The 20,238-nt window shown below is 28.4% G+C and overlaps 1 protein-coding gene across 1 annotated transcript in view; it reads right to left on the bottom strand.

Moving 5' to 3' along the window:
• Positions 1-18,837, bottom strand: part of LOC119683980 (probable serine/threonine-protein kinase DDB_G0282963) — a 41,336-nt gene extending 22,499 nt beyond the window's left edge. The window contains exons 1-2 of the mRNA XM_038097892.1: positions 18,700-18,837; positions 6,944-7,019 (exon numbers count right to left, since the gene is read on the bottom strand). The gene's annotated coding sequence lies outside the window, so the exon portion shown is untranslated. The remainder of the gene's footprint in view (positions 1-6,943; positions 7,020-18,699) is intronic.
• Between the last annotated feature and the right edge of the window lie 1,401 nt (positions 18,838-20,238).

Genomic DNA, 20,238 nt, shown 5'->3' with positions numbered 1-20,238 from the left:
ACATGCTTGTAATTGGAGCACAGCTAAAAATCTGTTGGATTCAAATTTGTTTAATTAGATCTCTGTGTAACTAAGCATTCTACCCAATTCCATATTTAATGTCTTCATAATTATTTTCAAAAATGCTTATAACGTCTATTTTTGCTGTTAAACATTGTAAATTTTATAGATCTTTATTTTTATTTCTCGAGAGTGGGATATATTTTTCACTTGCCTACTAATCCTTAAGTGACTTTTGAAATGATTAAAAATGAAATTAGTATTTTAACTTATTCTTTGATATCTACGTTAAAGAGATGAGTAGAGACTTTTTAAACTTGAAACTCACGGATGTTAAGTCATGGATGTTGGTCTTCATGTTGGTAGCAATTTATTTATTTTTTTTCGATTGTTATTGTAAGCTCAAAAAAGTTATTTTGTCGACACGGTTGCTCAGACCAATAATATTAATTTTGTCATTAATCGTTGTTTTGCTTATTGTCTCTCTCTTGATATTCAGATGTCTGAGTTGGTGAATCAGCACCTTTACTCTATTTTATCTGTGGACAGTTTTAAGTCACACTAAATACGGGGCTTTACGGGGCTTTATAATATGATGGATCTGATGTCTTTGTATCTGCCTGTGTTTATAAAATTTCGCTGTATTTTTAGGATACTGAGTGTTGGATTATTGTGACTGTCAATTGTATTGAACAGTTTCAGAGCACGATCTTTAATGTATTTTTCAACTGAATCCACTCTCAGATCTCTGTGCATATCGGCTCCTCTTACATACCATGGGGCGTTAACCAATTTTCTTAAGGCAATATTTTGCCCTCTTTGAAGAATTTTTAAAGTTGAACTTGGCTCTTGGCAAAACGCTATACTGCCATAGAGTAGTCCTGGATTAATAATTTGCTTAAATATGCTAACTCTATTCTTTATGTTAAGCTTTCTGCTGCTGATGAGCGGGTGAAGGGAGTGTAATATTCGGGCAGCTTGAGCTCGTTTGGACTTGAAATGTGCTTTCCAGGAGTGCTTGTTATCAAAGGTTATGCCTAGGTATTTGAGAGTATCGTCCCATTCTATTTCTTGTTTTTCTACCTTTAATTTTCTGGGAACTTAGCGGCGCTTCCTGGTAATAAAAATTGCCCGAGTCTTTTCTGCGTTCAGTTTTATTTTCCACTTTTTAAAATACTGAACAAGCACGTCAATGTGACCCTATATGGTATTGGAGACATTGCTGGCTATTTTGTCTGAGTACACAATACAAGTGTCGTCAGCATAGAGCGATAGCATAGAAGGCTCGAGTTTCGGTATGTCTGCAGTGAACAGGCTATAGAGCAGTGGAGATAACGGCGACCCCTGATAACGGTACTCCAACCTGTATTTTCTCATTAGTGAAAAAGTGTGTCTATCTCGACTTCTTTAGTCTTGTTTTGAATGCGAGCTACATTTCAACAGTAGTACGAATAATATTAACAATTCCCCCATTAAGGGTTCCCTCAATTTTACAGTACTAGTATGTCGCTTGACAATCTTGGATCGTTATTGCACAGCATCAATGATTTCTGGCACAAAAACTGATTTTGGACGAGCTTCACGAATTTTGTTTGTGTGCAAACTGAACCAAACTTTCACAGTGGCAAAGGATGAAGCTTCATCACCAAATGCAGAAGTAAGTTGATCGATGTACTCTTATCTTGATAATCCTAATCCACGTCGAAAGTCGTAATAATTCATAGCACTAAAATTTTCTCGCGTTAATTCCAATTTAACACTTAATTTACAAATCGTTGTACAAAAACTCTAAGGTAGGTCACTACAGTATCAGTGTAGTGAACCTCGTATTCCTATGTCGTCAAGAATTTTAGGCTAAAATTTTAGCAATAGAACATCATTGCTTTATTTCATTTTTTTACGAATTAGTGAACGTCGATATCTCTGTTATTCATTTATTCATCTAAATCATTATCTGTATATATATTTGGCCTGCGTATATCAGGAATTCAACCTTGTTATTCACAATACAAATTGTAGTCCTGTGTTAACTCACAGCAGTTTAAAACATAGCAGTACCTTTCTGAATTATATATAACGCTTCCCAAACTGAACATATACAAAAACGGATTTGAAATATAGCCCACTTTCTTGTTTCAAAAATAAACTCAACTGGGTTATGATTATTTATAAATGAAAATTAATACTTTTTGAATTCACTTATATTATATAGTGACATATAGTTTTGGTAACTTAAAACTCCACTGTTTTAAAAATAAACCTTGTATTCTACCTTTATGTATTCGACTTTGAGTTTTTTTACATATGGATTATCAACTTAAAGGGTTTATAAATCCTCCTATTGATTCAAGCCTTAATAAAGTTTATAAGGAATTTAGTCTCAGATTTTTGGTCATATAAAGAAGTCACTAATATTCAAATTTACGGTAAATATTAATCATTAATTATTGATTTTAATTATTACTGAAAAATGTGGTTTTATATCAATTGACATCGACAAACTTAACAGGTTTATCAGTCGTTACAAAAAATTATAAAAACATGGATTTTGATGTTTCAATAAGTGCTGAATGACAAACAAAAACGAAAGGAAGATTCATTAGATACTTTATTTGAGTTCTTGGACTGTTCATACGAATACTTTAAATACTACCAAAAACTTATCATCAGGGAAGTTTGAAAACATCTTTTAGATGTCTTTACATAAATTGTCTGTACATAATTTTTGGTATGTAAGTGTCAGCTGTTTAACTGTGTCGTATAAAAATCGTAAACTTATGTGTGGATTCCCAAAGTTAACGTACTCTTTATTTAAATTTTACACAGTTAGAGGTATGCAGTTTCTGTTATTTAATAGTAAGTAATGAATGCACTTGTTGTGCTGTTCTTATAATTAACGCCTAAACTCCAGATATATAAATTAACTTAACTAACATATTTCGAATTTTTGTTCCTTCATATTTAAACACTATTGTAGTATTAAGTAGTATTAACTATTTCTTTTAAATGTTATCGAATTTTAGAGAGTTATAGCTTTGCAACGAATATTTAATTAATATTTTATGATATTATTTATTCTTCCATTTCCTTTATTGTTTTTTCACAGTAATTGTTAGTATGAATAGTAACAATTTCCCCCAAGGCAATGGAACTGTTAAGACCAGCACTGCTTATAGAGCTTAAATATTGAACTGTAAATATTTTAAAAACTTTCAAATCACAAATTTTCTTAATTATAGCACATTTTATTACACTATACACTGGTATTTAGATAACAATTTTGGAATGGTTTACATTTTGAAATTATACATTACAAAATGAAATAAAAAACTGCCACGCCCCTTATTTTCACACGCAACATATTGCGTGCTTAAGCATATACAGCGCGATAATTTATGATTAATTTCGAACCAAATCAACAAATCTCTTAGCTACTGTAGACCGCGGCTTTGATTTGTGCAGACATGTTTTTCATGAGAATCTATAAAACAATTTTAACATGTTCACGGAGATACGTGAATACAAATATTTAAGAAAAAATACATTAAAATTTTATAGATAAATGCATGGAATACAGATTTGGGTTAATGGAGCATAAAAGTCAGCTTAAACACAAATTGCCGATAACTCATGCATTAATATTTTTTAATACACTTGGCGCTCAAAAATTCATAAGAATGGGTTTAATACTTGGTTTCCACTGCGCTGGCAGCCTTGCCTGCCCGTCGAAGTAAGCGAAATACGAAATCCATAAAGCGAACTTAAAATGAAATTAAAATGGCAATGATGGTAATATTAAGCCATAATGACTTGAAAGTAGCTCCAGTCACTTAGCTTAGTTTAAATTGTTAGTTTTTGACTTTTGTGGAATTTCATACACATTGTGCCAGTAACTGAAATATTTAATATCAAAAGGCATTTCTTTCGATTTGAAGTTTTCTTTCTTAACGTAATTACTATTATTATTGTTTCTTCATCAATGAAGAATGAAGAATGATGAATGCTAAATGCTGAATTGTAAGTTCTTAAGATGCACTTGCCAAGACCCAAAATAACTTTCTTTTCTCTTAGCCGCTTTTAAAATACTTGCCTCTCCATTTGTGTTGTATGCCCTTTAAAGGCTTTGTAAACAAAGTTGATAGTATATAATTTGTAAAATAAAATTGCTTTCTTAATGCGAATTAAAGTATATAACCGCTAGTAATGAAAAGCAATAGATTGTTTTGTACGTATCCATTTAACTGATGTGATGCCATCTGGCGATTCTATGAGGTGGAAGAGTCTCCTCTCAAATATATTGTAGACGTAGTGGCCTAATGCATGTAATTTTCGAATTACTTATATTTTGGTTAAAATGTATATGCTTAAGTTTATTTATATTTAATAACTGCTCTTTGTTATTCGTAATAAGAATTAATATTCTTGAATGGAAGTAAATATATATGCTAAGAAAAAATACTAAAAATATTATAAAAGAACAAAAATTAAAATAGTAAATTAAGCATTGAAATATTAAATACGAAAAACATAACACGAAACAATACTATGAGTATATATAAATTAAAATTAATGCTCAGCAATGACATCTTATATGTAAAAACTGTATTACTATCAGTATTACAATAATACAATAAAGTAATACAATGCAAGCACTTCAATATATACTCAAATACTTCAGAAAATCAACAAAGTAAATATTCTAATTTCATTTAACCTGATATGTGTCAGCAAATTTTATGCCCTTATTTTCTCCAAACTTATACACAGCATCCACGTAACACCCTCTGTATAGCTATAATCCAGAGGACAAGCAATCTTGACCTGTCTAATCGCAGTTACTGGGGAATGGTAATATCAACCTTTTTTGGGACCACTCCAAAGTTGTGGTCATTTGAGGCTATAGTTAGCCTTGAAACCAACCATATACAATTGTAAAACACCATTCTAATGAAAATAAGAAGGGAGACTGGGTATACCGTCAGTGAACCTCTTAATAGTTGTAAGGACCTAAATATATAATTAAAAATATGCACCTGAGATATCCGAACTCTTTACAAACAAGGTGTATCTGTACAGCTAGTTAATATCCGCACTCCACAAACTGCAATGAGCAAAACGAGGTTCCTCTATATGAGCATATTACGATATATTAATACGTTTCTTGTTTCTTAGCATTTTATTTAAAAAATGCAAACCTACAGTAAAATCAAATGCTAAATTCGAAAAAATTAATGAAGGTTATGGAACAAAGCCTCTTAATTGAGTAAAGGCTCCTAAAACGAAAATATATGAAAAGTCTGAAAAGAAACTATGCTGTATATTAAGGAATCACCTTAAGAATTGCATCCAAAAATCAAATAAAAAATATATAAATTTTTCTAAATCATGTGAATATGAATTAATACGTATGTAAATAAAAAAATTAATTTTAAATAATAATAATATCCATTTCTTAGTTCTGATTTGGCAGAACTGTTATATCAAACAGAATTATTAGGTAAGACATTATATATTTAGTTTAATAACTGCTAAGTATATTTAAATTGTGAAAACTTACTACAGAGTGCTCCGTTTTCGCTTAGTGGATATCTCACCAGACAGAATTGTCACATATGGAGTAGTAAAAAACCAAAAGTAATTTTTTAAAGACAATTGTATCTAGAAAAAGTCATTGCATGGAATGACAATTCAAATGCACCAAATTTTAGTAAATAATAAATCGATCTGATCGCCATAGTCACATGATTACCAATATTTTTTACGAAATTAATAGAGAACTGTGTTTAAAAAAACATGTAATATGTTCTATTTTGGTTCTGTTTTGCTTGGTATTTCCCGGAATTATGATTTTCATTTGGACGCAGTTAGTTAGCCGTTGAAATTTTGCTTTTTAAGATTATGCGTATGATTATGTTTATGCAAATAATCCTCAAATTTTCCATGGTTTAAAAATGACCACCTGTGAAAATATGGCCGACCCATTGCCAGCTATGTTTTGACGAATAATCAGAAACTATTTCAAAAGTATTCAGAACTGTAAAAGGTGCCATAAATAATATTTAAATACTATTGTATTTTATATCTAATGGTATAACTCAGACAATGTATTGAAATAAAAAATTTGTTTGAAATCTTAAGCACAAGCAAGTTATCCTTAGGATTTCTAAAATAGATAATCATTTGCAGTTTTAATATTTTTCAAAAATACTTTCAAATATCTACATTTTCAACATTGCCTAAAATATATACATCTTAATATTTAAAAAATTATTAGAAACTTTATAATAAAAAGAATACATTAAAAGTTTATTAAAAAGACGATCCAAAAAAGAATTACTAAAACTCTGGCACCATTGCTTAATACATAAATTATTCAAAAAAGAATTATTATAGAATTATTATAAGAAAGAATTTAGTTAACTCAATTTAGCTGACTAATTGATTAAATATTCAATAACCAAAATCACAGCTTAAGCGAAAAATTTTGATTTTTAATCAAATTTCTTATTAAAATATTTCTGTGAATCTTTTTATAATTAATAAAAAACACTATAATCTTGTAGAATTAAAATAGTTTCTAGTTTACAGTTAATAATGAGATTTACTGATAAGTAGTACGACTCTACTTTACTGCGCCGACACCTAATTAATTTGGTTCATCAATTGAACTATGAATAATTAATCATAAAACTCAATATGCTGAGTAATTAAACCAGAGAAACTCTTGAAAATATTACGGACTTCTTGCATATATTCTACAGCAAATATGAATGATTGCATTAATTAAATTATTAAACATTTTTTCTTGTTGTAATTACTTTGCTGATTTGCACTTGTAAGCAGACATAATTGAGTCTCATTTCAACCTCGTAGTTAAAATAGAATATAAATGAATTACGCATAAATTAAAAAAAATAATTATGAATTACAATGCACTTTTTACCTCTTTGGAATTGTGGGTAACTGCTTATGGCTTGAGATACACGTAACTCGTTGTTAAATTACTTGTGGCGACGTACCTGTAAGAGAAAATAAATAATTTGTTTTAATTATAAAATTTTTAATGTTTTACAGTTGTAGGAGTTAAAATAATTAATTATTTTTTTATGTCAGTTGAAGTAATTATGTCTTTGACAGTCAAGTTGCCAAATGAGGAAGCATTTTAAAATGGATCGCTTTAAACTGTACTAGCATTATTAAAAACGACCAGTTTAGATTGAATTTGATGATAGTTGAAAAGCAAATAATTATTTATATTTTTCAGAAATTTATTTAAAGAAAATAATTTATTATTTGAAATAAATTTGAAATTTTATTATATATTATATACGACTTAAATAATTATATCGAGACTATTTGGTTGTGTTCATATTTTAAATCGTGATCTCGGAATGCCTGTTAATTTTTGACATTTGAATATTAAAGCAATTGAAGTTATTACAAAAAATGAATAATATGCGTCCCTTAATATATGACGCAGACAGCATTATAATAAAGAGCAGAGTTCATAATGCATCGCAAAGCTCCTTTGAATAATCATCCAACAAAAATACTTATTATATGTATGTGCCACAATCTTATCGCAGAAATTACTGAACTCTGATTATATTGTGAGTAGCAAAACAATTGAGGATATGAAATAATATCTTCATTGTAGTGAACTTTTCTTTAAGTTAGTAATATGCATATTCGGATATTGAAAACATTTTTATATCAAACCCATAACCCATTTAAAATTCAATTCCTAAAAATCATATTTCGATTAATTATGTTGAAGTTGTTTTGAGCTAGTGCACTTAAGCACTTATACTCTTTTTTAACTCGAGATTTCTTCAAAACCTCTCTCTACACCTTGACTAAATTATTGTTTATCACTTCATTAGACTAAGCAATAATTGACCTCAGATCTGCATACCTCCCCGAGGAACCTGTAACCATTCTGAGATTTGATAACGCGGTGTTGGTAAGTCTGTCAGATTTCGCAAATAATTTCAGGGCTCTATCCTTTATGTATTTTTTGATGGGATCAATCTTGTTGTCCCTGAGGTTGTCATTCGTCCTAATGTACCATGGAACTTTGAAAAGTCTTCTCAGAGCCTGGCTTTGTGCAATTTCTAGCTTGTGAATAGTAGTGTTTGAAGCTATTTTTTGAAATATTTTGACCTGAACGGTTTTATCCTGTATCCAAATTTAAAATACACACCAGGTGTTCCGTAAATCTTTAAATCTTAAGTTTTTTAAGATTTAAATTAATATGAAATGTTAACATTTCTTTAAATAAAAATAATTGTTATGAAAACGGAATATAACGTTAAAAATTATAAAAGATCCGAGTTAGATGAATATTATTTTGAGTACATCTTGCGGATTATTGGATTTTCTGCACACAGAGACTTGGTGTCTGTCTATCAATGATTTTTCTGCCTTTGCTATTAACAATTAAAATACGATTTATTTAGCTCTTGCTTATGATGCAGTTGACTGCCTTTAGCAAGGATCATGTCTCTAATTCTTTTAAAATGTTGTTTAGAGTATCCCAAAAATCTGTCGGAAACTAATATCTACGCAAATACTTAAAGTAACAATGCGTTAAGTTAAACAATAAACCAGAACTGCCTACGCAACTGAAATCTGCATTACGAAAAATAATTATACCACTACGTTATTTAATGCCTTTGGGAAAAGTCACGTGATATATATGAAATCTGTCACAGATACCCTACCATCTCATACAATAGTACAATAGATTTTATAGGTCACCGTGCACCATTATTGCTTGAAGTAATAACCTCACCCTAATTTAATATATGCAATTAATTTAATATTTATATTTTTAAATAAGCAAACTATAAAATAAATATTTATTTTTTGCCCAAAATTGCGTACAACTTCAAAGTGCAACTTTTTAACCTTGGCACTCCTAAGTTTGCCTTTACAAATCATAAAAATTTTAAATGCGAATTTTAAAGAAATGCATATGTCTTCATATCTAATAAATTATGTCATAAATCTTTGACATTCTCTAAAATTTTCTCTTTTCCTGCACAGACAATCAACTAGTTTTACTAAGCTTGCAACAGCGATTTGTGTGGATATATAAAAACATACCTACATGTACTGTACCGTAGTCTACCCGTACTAGTAGTAGACTTCATATATAGAATATATAAGTATAGTGAATGTTCTTCAAGTGCGGGCATTAAAAAGCAATCAATCTTAACTCGTCTCTTGCTGCTTTGTCGCTACCGAAGAAAAGTTTGGAGTAATCGTAAAGGTGCATTAATAATTTAAATTATAATAATTTAGAGTTAAATGTCAATCAAATAAAAGTTTTTTCTTTTTATCTTATTGAATTTATGGTATATATGTTATATGGTATAAGGTAACAATAAGTTAAAAATCTTATAAAGTTAAATTCATTGAAATAAATGCAAGTCAATTTATTATATTTAGGAAGTAAGTCTTTAGTGACATAAAAAAATCTTCTGAATAAGGATTGTATTGAAATAGTCTGTTCATATTCAGATTTTATAAAAAAAAAAATTTTTATATCAATTTAAAAAATTCATATAGAATATGATTGTTTTATAATTCAAAAAGCACTATAATATGTCTTATAAATTGTAAAATACTGTATTAATATAAAAAATTAAATTAATTGAAGAAGGAATTAATAGTAATACAATATGTTATAACAACTTAAATTTAATTTTTAAATTTAATTTTAGGCTGAAATTAGGTCAGCTTGACAGCTGACAACTGTAAAATAAGAGAAAATTATTTGTGCTAAAAATTGACAAGCAAAGAAAAATGGTACAGATGTTACCTCTAAGTTCACAGAAGCTTAAATAATCTTTAAACACTATTTTCAATCTACGTTGAGATTTCATTTATATGATAATACATATACAATGTAATTAATATATAAAAACATGTGTATAGTATAATATACAAAAAGAGTAAGAGCAGCTATATAAGTATGTTCTCAGCTTTTAAAGTTGAAGGAGCTCGTGGTATGGATGGAAGTGCATATAAACAAGAATAAGATATAGTGTCAGTTTGTAGAACAACTAGTTCCATTAGATCGATACCATTTCTCTCCAAACCATTTCTCCACAAATATTTGCTTTTAAATTAGAAGTGGATGTATTAATGAAATAAAAAAGTTTCTCTGAGAAAATATATACCGCTTTATACAAAAATTGCAACTAAATCTGAACCAACCAACTCCATTGATCGCAGGTTATATACATCAGAAAATAAAAAAAAATTTTTCAGAATAACACTCTAACATCGGTATTTTATATAGGTGCTATATCTTAATCTCAGCCGATATAAATAAAATTTTGTTTCATTCTGCTATATATTTATTAGTATATTTCGTAACAAACGTTATTCTTTATTACAAACAAAGAAAATTTATATTTAATAATTTAGTTAATATGACAGCTCTACAACATATTGTTGTGATATCGACAAATAACCAAATAATAATCGACAAATAATAATATGTGTGCTGAATGACTAGTTAAAACTAAACCAGATAGACGGGAAGAGCTAAATGAAATATAAAACGATTAAATGGAGAAGCTTGCTTCTCCAGATATTGAGACTTACACTTTTAAACTACTTACACTAGCAGTAAATATAACCAGTCATCTAACGACAATAAATATATAAAGTTTTTTTACACTGATTACACAAACAACTGTTAACAAAAACTATATTACATTGAATAGAAATATCGAGTGGAAATATTTTTAGAATAGCGGATTTTACAAAAATCCGTAAGGTCGTAAGACTTAAAATCGTGATCGTGCTCTATTATTATATCAAATACTAAAGAAGGAAAACAAAAGGTAGTTACGATGTCACTTTAGAAACTTTTCTTTAACTACTGTACAACATTGCCTCCACATACACAAGTTCATTCCTTCGCCATCGACTAATTGCTCAAAATTTAGATGGAGTTTTTACCACAGTTTTGTAAGAATATTATTTACTGCAAATTTTTGCGCTTAATTAAATTAGCGAGTTAGGGATTAGGGATTGAGTTAGGGATAAAATTTTTATTGTTGTATTATATTGTTATTTACTACTATTACTATTTACCCATTAAAAAAAAATTTCTTTGTCATATTTAATTTTAAAAAAAATTAATTTAAATTTAATTGAACCTAATAATAAAATAGCCTTTATTTTATTGGTTTCTGCAGATCACACGTATTCCATCATTAAATTTAAAAACAGTTTTCTTTTCTCACAAATTATACCATCATGTTTTTAAGGTTAAATGAAAACAATGTCTAACCACTTCAGAATTTTAGCAACATTTGAAAATATTCGAAAATAAAAGACTTAAGACACAAACTTGCCGAGCAAGCTTTTTATGGTGGATAATTAATGCCATAACAAAAGGTAAAAAATTTATAAAATAAAGTCAAAAAAAAAAAAATAAAAAAGATTCTAAAACGTAACTTAAACTGTTGTTTCCTCAAGAGCAGCTGCAAATTCATATAAAATTTCTTTTGTTAGCCAAAGGAGAAAATTTGTGAATAAAATTTTGTGAAACCTTGTGAAGGTTGAATCTGTCAGTGAAGAACGACGAACGACATTCATGCGTGCGTATAATTACGCGTCTGCCCATTTTAAAGGCCTTTTATTGTTCTTCGTATATCTTCCTGAGTGCTTTTGGAGTGTTTTACAAAAATTTTAATTTCAGCATATTAACATGTTTTATTATAAATGGGCGTGTTGCTGTGTATGAAGTTGGAGTAAAATTTAATGACAGTAACTGAAATGTGCACTAAATGCTGATTACCCGCAATTGCTGTGGGTAAATGTGATTAAAATCATGAGATTATATGCAATTGTGACCCCGGGCTAATAATTATATATCAAAAAAAAAAAATTAAAACAAAAACGTACTTAAATGAAAACGATTTTAATTTCTCTTTAAGCAATTAAATCATTTAAACTTATTTAACTAAAATTCTATTATATATATACTACGAGTATGTAATGAAGAAGCTGAATTAACTTCTGAAATCTATCTGCAAACTATGAGTCAGAAATATGTGCACATTTCATTGCTATGTTTTTAGAATCATTGAAAGGTTTTTTATCTTTAGTTACGCACATTTACAGTGAATTATGCAAAATAAGAAATATCATAAAAGTAATTTGCGTTACGCATCTGTGCACAAATTTTAAAGCCAGTAAACGACAACAAAGTTGTTGATTATTCACTAAGGATGCTTTAAGCAGAAAAAAAAATTAAAAATAAAAAAAATTGTAATATAAAAATTTAAGTAAAAATATTTCACAAAAGGAAATCCAAAGATAAAAAAAAATGCAAAAACTTGTGCCAAAGAATGCGGCAAAATAAATTCGTAGCCAAGTTGTATTTTGCAGTTCAGCAGCATCCAGGCCGTTCTCTATTAGAACCAACAGAACAACAGTTTAGATCGACCACAACTGGTTCTTGAACTTGAAAGTTTTCATGCCAACTTAGTAACGAAAAAAAGTAAATAAATAAAATCAGCAACAAAAATAATAATAATAATAATAATAAATAAATAAAGCGCGTAGATATAGATACAAATATGCCTTAAACAACACTGCCATCCAATCCAAACCAATCCAATCGAAACCATCCAACCGTCCACGTTGTTCTGGCTTTCGTCCTCATGAATGCGAAGTTAATGTTGCTTTGTGTGTTGTTGCGTTTTCTTGGGATGTTGCATTAGCGTTTGTTGCTGGCATCATTTTTTTTTATTTTCTTCTTAATTTTTTTTAAGTGGTAAATGTTGTTTAGGTGTATTTTGTTTGTTGTTATTCCTGTTGTTATTGCCTTATGGATTACTTATTTTTACGAACTCTTACTTAGGTTTTGTTTTCATTTCGAGACATGCGTGGCTCAGATGTTTCATCATAGTTTCATTGATGCATTGCTCTGCTACAATGAAACATCGCAAAGAACTAAAAACAGGGAAATAAAAATTCTGTGGGCATCACGAATGTGGATTTCTAAGAAGCGTAAGATGAAACTTATAAATATTTTTGTTAATAATTTTGTTAATAAAAATATAAGTATTAATGCATGTTTGGTTATGTTTTCATTATAGAGATATCAAATTGATTAAATAAATTTTGTATATCACTAATGTTTTGAACGTACATAAATTTATTATGGCTATTTAAAATATAATTGCCAAACTCATCTTTCAATTTATAAAACTTGAGCTTGTTACCAAATTGTTAATATTGAAGCTTTATTTTAATTACAAGTAAGTTTAAATAATATTAACGACGAAAAAAATCGTTATGCAAATTAGATAATAATTATATATTAGCTTTGAATTGATCTAAATAAATTAATCCATCGAGATTTGAAAATAGTGAACGACTAAATTTCCCACGTTAAAGTTTAATCCAAGATTTATATAATCATTTAAATTAAAATAAAAAGGTGCAAACATTAAATAGTACCTGATCGCGATCTTGACTTTTAATAGATCGTAATATATTTTTTATTAGGTCAATAGTTACAATATCCAAACTATTTAAAAATATCACACCAACAAAATAATTAAAGTTTGATTTTATTTAACCCATCTTTGGTTATCGAGATTTTTATGTGATTTTTATGATTTTAACTTCCTTGACGTTTTTATTTGAAAATAAATGGCAATTAATTAGTTTGAAAGCAAAATTTGCTGTTAATTTGATATTGATATAAATCTCTGATATACAAGCTATGTGGTGTATTAAACTAATAGTGGATTAAGTGTATTATATTTCAATTTAATTCGATATATTCAAATTGTTTAATATTCGTAAATGAATTGTGACTACTGTAATATCTTTTTGTATTTGTTAGTCAAAGAAAAATATTTAATAAAAAATAAATTTATAAAATATTTTCTTAATTAAATATGTAGTTATCAATCATAAACCAAAAAAAGTAAACTAAAATTTGTAAAAGAAAAATGTGTATTAAAATTCTAATATTTGAATAAATTTTTTCAATAATTTAAATATATTCAATCAATTTATACAGCTAATTTATAAACTCTTAACTTGGTTTTGCCTTAATTTACTTCATAATTCAGTATAACGCGCATAATGGCGAAATAGTCTATTATATTGTCTGAGGTAACGCCTTCATCTACTTCTAATACTTTTACATTTTAATATTAAAATATTTTTATATAATTCCTACCAGTTTTATAGTATAATTTTTAAATTTAATGAAGATTAATTGTTGTCGTTCTGCGTTGATTTTACTTTTCAAACTCATTAATCTTTCGCTAAACATTTGTCAATAACCTTTTCGGGCTTGTTGATTATGGCTAGTATTGATAGAACAAAGACACTCGTGCCTAGATATACAGACGGATACATAAGACGAAGGCAAATCTATTTGAATACTGAAAACCCTTTTCGAACTGGTTTTAATAAAGTATTTTATGTGAGATTAATATAAAATTTAACATACCTAAGAAGACAAAAAAATCAACAGAAGCAGTAATGTGGTACATAAGTTAAGAGCTTACAGCGTTTTTGTCAAATTCGTATACAATAAAATACAGTATTAATAAATTTATTGGTTATAATTCTTAAAATATGATATTTTTTTGAAATACAAGAATGTAGTTTTAGTGCTTAAGTATTTTGGAATTAAGTGAGAGGAAATATTATTGTGCTATTAGTTTCAATATATATTGATAATACATAATATCATATGAAGAACTCATGCTGTTAAAGCTGTTCAATTACACAATATAGAAACTTAAGTATAACGAGGAATTCAGAAGCCAATTTAAGTCTTTATTTAACCATTGACGACTAATTTAGAAAATTCAAGTCATTAAAAAAAACAAGGAATATATATTGTCTGTGTTCATTTAGGCATTGACGACTACTTCAGAAAATGCCAATAAGAATTGCTTTTATATTCATTATTGTATGGAGTAAGAAAATAATTACATTCAAATAATTAAATAAAGTTCATTACTTTTTAATAACTTATTATGACTACATGTTTCAAATTAATATTAATCAAATTTTTGATTAAGTTTCAGATAGCTAAATAGATAAAGAACATCGCTGTGATGTTGTTCTTAATAGTGATAACTGTACTGAACGGTACAGACCCCTTGGTTCGCTCGGTACTGCATTCTGAACGCTTCCCGATTCTGTAACACAGCATGTCGTGATTGTATGAATTTTTTGCGATTAAGTTGATGTTAGGACCGTATAAGTATAAATTTTCTTTTTAGAGGCTTGATTCTTAAGTTAATAATATTTTATTAATAAATATTAACAATGTGGACAGTTGACTGATTCATATTTAGTACATGTTATCATTACCAAGAGAATGACTATACAAGAACATTGCATTAATTATAAATCAAACTCTTTGGTTTCACACACGCATACAGTCAATGTTCGATTGAGCTTCAATGTAAAATGTATTCTTTCAGAGAATTGATTTTTGAATTAGTAACCATGTTTCTAGCAGCCTAAATTTTAGTAATTGACAGCTGATTTATATACAGCGTGCTTTTTTCACATGAATAGACAAACACCAGAACACGAACCAATTAAAAAAGATGTTTTTGGAGCTTTGATAAGAGGAATACAAAATCTAGTTACAATGCTTTTGACAACTAGCACCTGATTTTTATTCAGTGCGTTTTATTTTTTTAACATGATATCAACCTACTTAGAAGTTAACATTTACAGAGTTATTGTCAGTATATGACCTAAGCTGCTCGATAAACTACAAGAAAATTTCACTTTTAGAGTGTTTCATCTGAGTTAGCTGTGGTTCATATATGCCGAAAAGTATACCTATTCCATCTATAATAGCAATTTAAAAATTTAAGTAAAATAATGAAATAGTTTTGATAACTATTTAATAGGATGTATTTCCAAATCATGCAATTACATAGAAGTTTCGATTTTTGTGCTTATATATTATATTAGTTTATAGAGATAAAATCACAAAAAATGTTAACTATTTCTTAAAGTTGTGGATGAACATTATATTTTTTATGCATTTAAATATTATATTAATAACGCCACACTTCATAACTCATGTTGAACTCATTTATATATGTAGAAAATTGAGCGAAAGTAAAAGTGCTGGCTAACAGCAATTTTCAAAAGCAGTCTCCAAAACAAGTAAAATTGCTGACAAACATCACTAAATATAGTACAAATTACTAACTAATGCTACTAAATATTGTGAAAATTACTAAATATGGTGAAAAGAAACAAAACATATAATGGAACAATGCTAACTAACATCACTAAATATATTGTAAAGTGCTCATAACAAAGTATTACTAAATATGCTGCAAAGTAGCAAAGAATTAAAGGGTGTACTAATGAATCGCGGTAGATTGAGAGCAGTACTATATTATAAATCTTGCAATTCTGAGAGTTCTCTTACATAGAAGCAATTATTTTATGAGAAATTTTAATAATTTTCTTTCAAAGAAACATGTTATGTTTGTAGAAAAAGAAAATATTTCTTATTACTACATATTTGTGAAATAAATTAAACTACGAATACGGAGATAAACATATACATTTTTTACAATGGTGTGAATGGCACTATAATAACTTATCAAATATAATTGCTTTATTTAATTATTTATGGCAATAGAATCCTAAAAAAGAATCCTGTGTTCAGCACAGGTGTTCTGTGTTCAGCACAGACATAAGTTTTTCTGTATCTATAAGCTGAATAATACTTAAGGTGTTATTAATTTGCCAGTACTATTTGTTATAATATCGAAAAATTAGTTCAGTAACGACTAAGTTATTTCGGTGTATCACCTAATTAAGATGATATCAGCATATATCGAATTCTTAACAAATAACAACTTCCTTCACATAACTAACATTCTTTAAAAAACTTTTTTTAAAGAAAATTACACTTTGTGAAAATCAGTAATATAATTTATTATCACAAAAATGACGCTTATTTAACAATAGATTAATTAAATTAGTAAAAGTTACCAATAAATTTTCATTTTTAGGTTAAAAATGTTTAAATACTTCCCTGTTAATAGAGTGAAAAATTTCGTTATAATATTTTGAAGCCATAAATTATGGTTTTAACAATAGAAATATTAGTCGAAAAAGAAAATTTTGATTTTAAACGTCTTCATTAATAATTAGGTTAAATATTTAGTAACTTTTCATGTCATCACTTTTTACATTTTTATTTAAATTTATTTAAAAAAAATTTTTTTATAAAAAATTTTCAAAAAAGAGCTCAGAATTCTTTGCATATATTATAGAGTTGTTATAATAAAGTATCTGACAGTCCGATTGTCGGCCCAATATATACGGAGCTGTCAACTCTTATCGCAATGTACTTAATCTTCATCTTTAATTGATTGCATAAAGGCAACTTGAACGAAAAATATTCAAAACAGAAAAAGAACACATGCATTTAAGTAAAAACAGCAGAAAACGCGTTAAAATTGATAACATTTCAAAAATAAATAAAAATTTAACAGATTAATGCATCGTTTAACGGTTATCCATAGAACAGCATTTAACACATAAGGCCAACTTTGCCAACTTCACTAACTTGGATAACTTGGCTAACTTGGCTAACTTGGCTAACTTTGCTAACTTGCCCAATTTAACAGAAACTGAAGTAAAAAAGTGCAACTGCAAAACTGAGAAGACGCAGTTCTTTTCAAACGTTTTAACTGCAGTGCAGCAGTTGCTTGAAATACGCACAGCAGGCAGTCACGTAACTGTTAACACTGATGCGTGGTGCTTTTGGCCATTTGGGCCAAAATATTTGGCATTCCAAAGTAATTTACTTCGCCTGCAGAACATACTGACGACTTCTAGATGGCAGCATTGATAAATGCTCCAACCACTACGACTGCAGCGAATAGCACGAAAAGTTGTATCTCGAATTGAGATACTGCATTCAGGAAGATCGAATCAAGCCAATGGAGTGAGTTTAACCAAAGAAAATAAAAATACTCACATTTGCATCTGCAAATTCAAAAAACAAATAAAAACAAAATGTATATGAAAAAGAATTTTGTGAATTAAATGATGAGCAATGGTTGTACGCCGTACGAGTAGTTTTCGAGAGCAGAGATTTTGCTGGAGGGGGGTTGGCAATTATGTGCGAATCAAAAGATTGCTCCAAAATCGTTTAATTATGGTGATGCATTTGGTGCATAAGTGCACATAATGAAAGGATTGCCATTTGAATGTCTAACTAGTAATTGCAATTTGGAATTGCATCAATCTGCTGCTCATAGCGGCGTGAAACTAAGCAGAAAATTAATTAAAATTGTTTCAACTCGCATTTGTACTTAATGTCCGTGCGTAGATACAAGTAACAACTTTTCAAACTTCAATCTTCCATCTTCAGTCTTCGATTTTTTGTTTTTGTTCGATTGTGTTTTTTTTTGTGCTCTTAGTTTCATAACGCTGCACTGATTTCAATGATTGATGTTCTGTTTGCTTGACTGCATGACGGAACGGTACCGGCCAAGTTGACAACGAATTTTACATATCTGCACCCAAAAAAAGACTACAAAAGCGAAAATAATTTTATGTTTTCCGTATTTTTGCTTGTCTTTCTGTCTGTTCTCTGGTGCATCAGGAAAACGCAATATAACTTATATTTAATTGTCAAATATTTACCGTAAGACTTCTGCCATACCAATGCCATGACTCAAGGATTTTCAGTTATAACACGTTGGATTATGTGCACTAATGCGGTCGATTCGGTTGCCTTAAACTCCATTAATCCGTTTGGAGTTAAATAATCCAAGTAAAGCTGCTGAAACTTCAGCAGTTCAAGTTTTAATGATGTTGCGAATTAAGTCTATAATGCGGATACAAAAATAAATTACTTTCCAAGACTAATTATGGTGAAAAGTTTATATTTTTCATGTTAAAATATAAGAATCAAATGTGAGTAAGATACGATTACATCCAAAAACACTGTTTAGTGGTTGATGTATCTTAAAGTAACACAAGATTATCAATTTATTTCATATAGTTTTCTTAAATTTAAAATATTTGCTATTATGTCGAAAAATAAAAATGCAGAAAGCAGGAAAAACATAGAAATGACAAGCAAAATGGAATAAAAAGCATGGGAAAAAAGATGTACACAAAAGGACAGACTATTAAGATTATTTTTATTTAATTATTATTTATTATTATTATTTTTAATTTATTATTATAAATTATTTAATTATTTAAAATTTCTCAGATTAATCATACCAAGGTTTTATTTTTTGCACCATTCTAACTAGCTTCAAGACCATTCTTTAAATAGAAGTTTAGGATTTGTCAAACTATCAAAGTGATTTTTAAACCCTTTACTTATATACGGTAGAATAATGAATAAATGAGACTTGGTTAGATTTATTTTGTATAAAGTTATAAAGAATTGGGGATAAATAAATTTTTAGCATTAAAAAAACTTAAGGCAATAGAACAATCTATCTATATAACTGCTATCTAGTTTGATAGCTATCGAACTATATATTATTTAGCTATCTAGTTAACTAACTGCTATCTAGTTAAATCTAACTGTAGCTATCTAAATAGGTAGCAATTAGCAATTTAAACGCTATCTAGCTATTTAGAACAGTATATCAGTATTTTTATAAAAACGTTGAAAAAATACATAAAATTGAAATAGGTATATATACACATGACTTTATAGTGAAGAAGATGTTATCGTGTGGAATCTTCAACATTTGAAACGGTGTTGGTCTATTTAAGACTTAACAATCAATTATGTCGCTTATGTTAATGCGTAACAGAAATAAAAAATTGAAAATTAAGCCATCAAATTTCAAATCAATCAATTTCAGAAAACTTTAAAACTGAATTTGTAAAGTTTTCTGTGGAAATATTATTTGATAATAATAAAGTTAACCCAAAATATCAAATATCTATCAAAAAAGAGGATAATTTGATCTTCGTCATACATTCAAATACTATTAAAGTCACACACAATCACGCAATTCTCAAGTTAACTCATACATATATATATATATATACAATTAAATGAATAGAATGGAAAAATAGCATCAAAAATGAGTGAAAGTGCTAACTAATATCACTAAATGTGGTGCAAACTTGAAAAGAAAAATAAAGGGAATAATATTAGCACACACTACTAATATAATGAAAAGTACTGACAATTATAATTTCAGCTAATCA

This window comes from Teleopsis dalmanni, chromosome 1 (genome assembly GCF_002237135.1).
Source record: "Teleopsis dalmanni isolate 2A chromosome 1, ASM223713v2, whole genome shotgun sequence".
Classification (NCBI taxonomy): domain Eukaryota; kingdom Metazoa; phylum Arthropoda; class Insecta; order Diptera; family Diopsidae; genus Teleopsis; species Teleopsis dalmanni.
The sequence above is the reverse complement of the archived record's forward strand: the minus strand, read 5'-3'. Positions and strand labels throughout refer to the sequence as shown.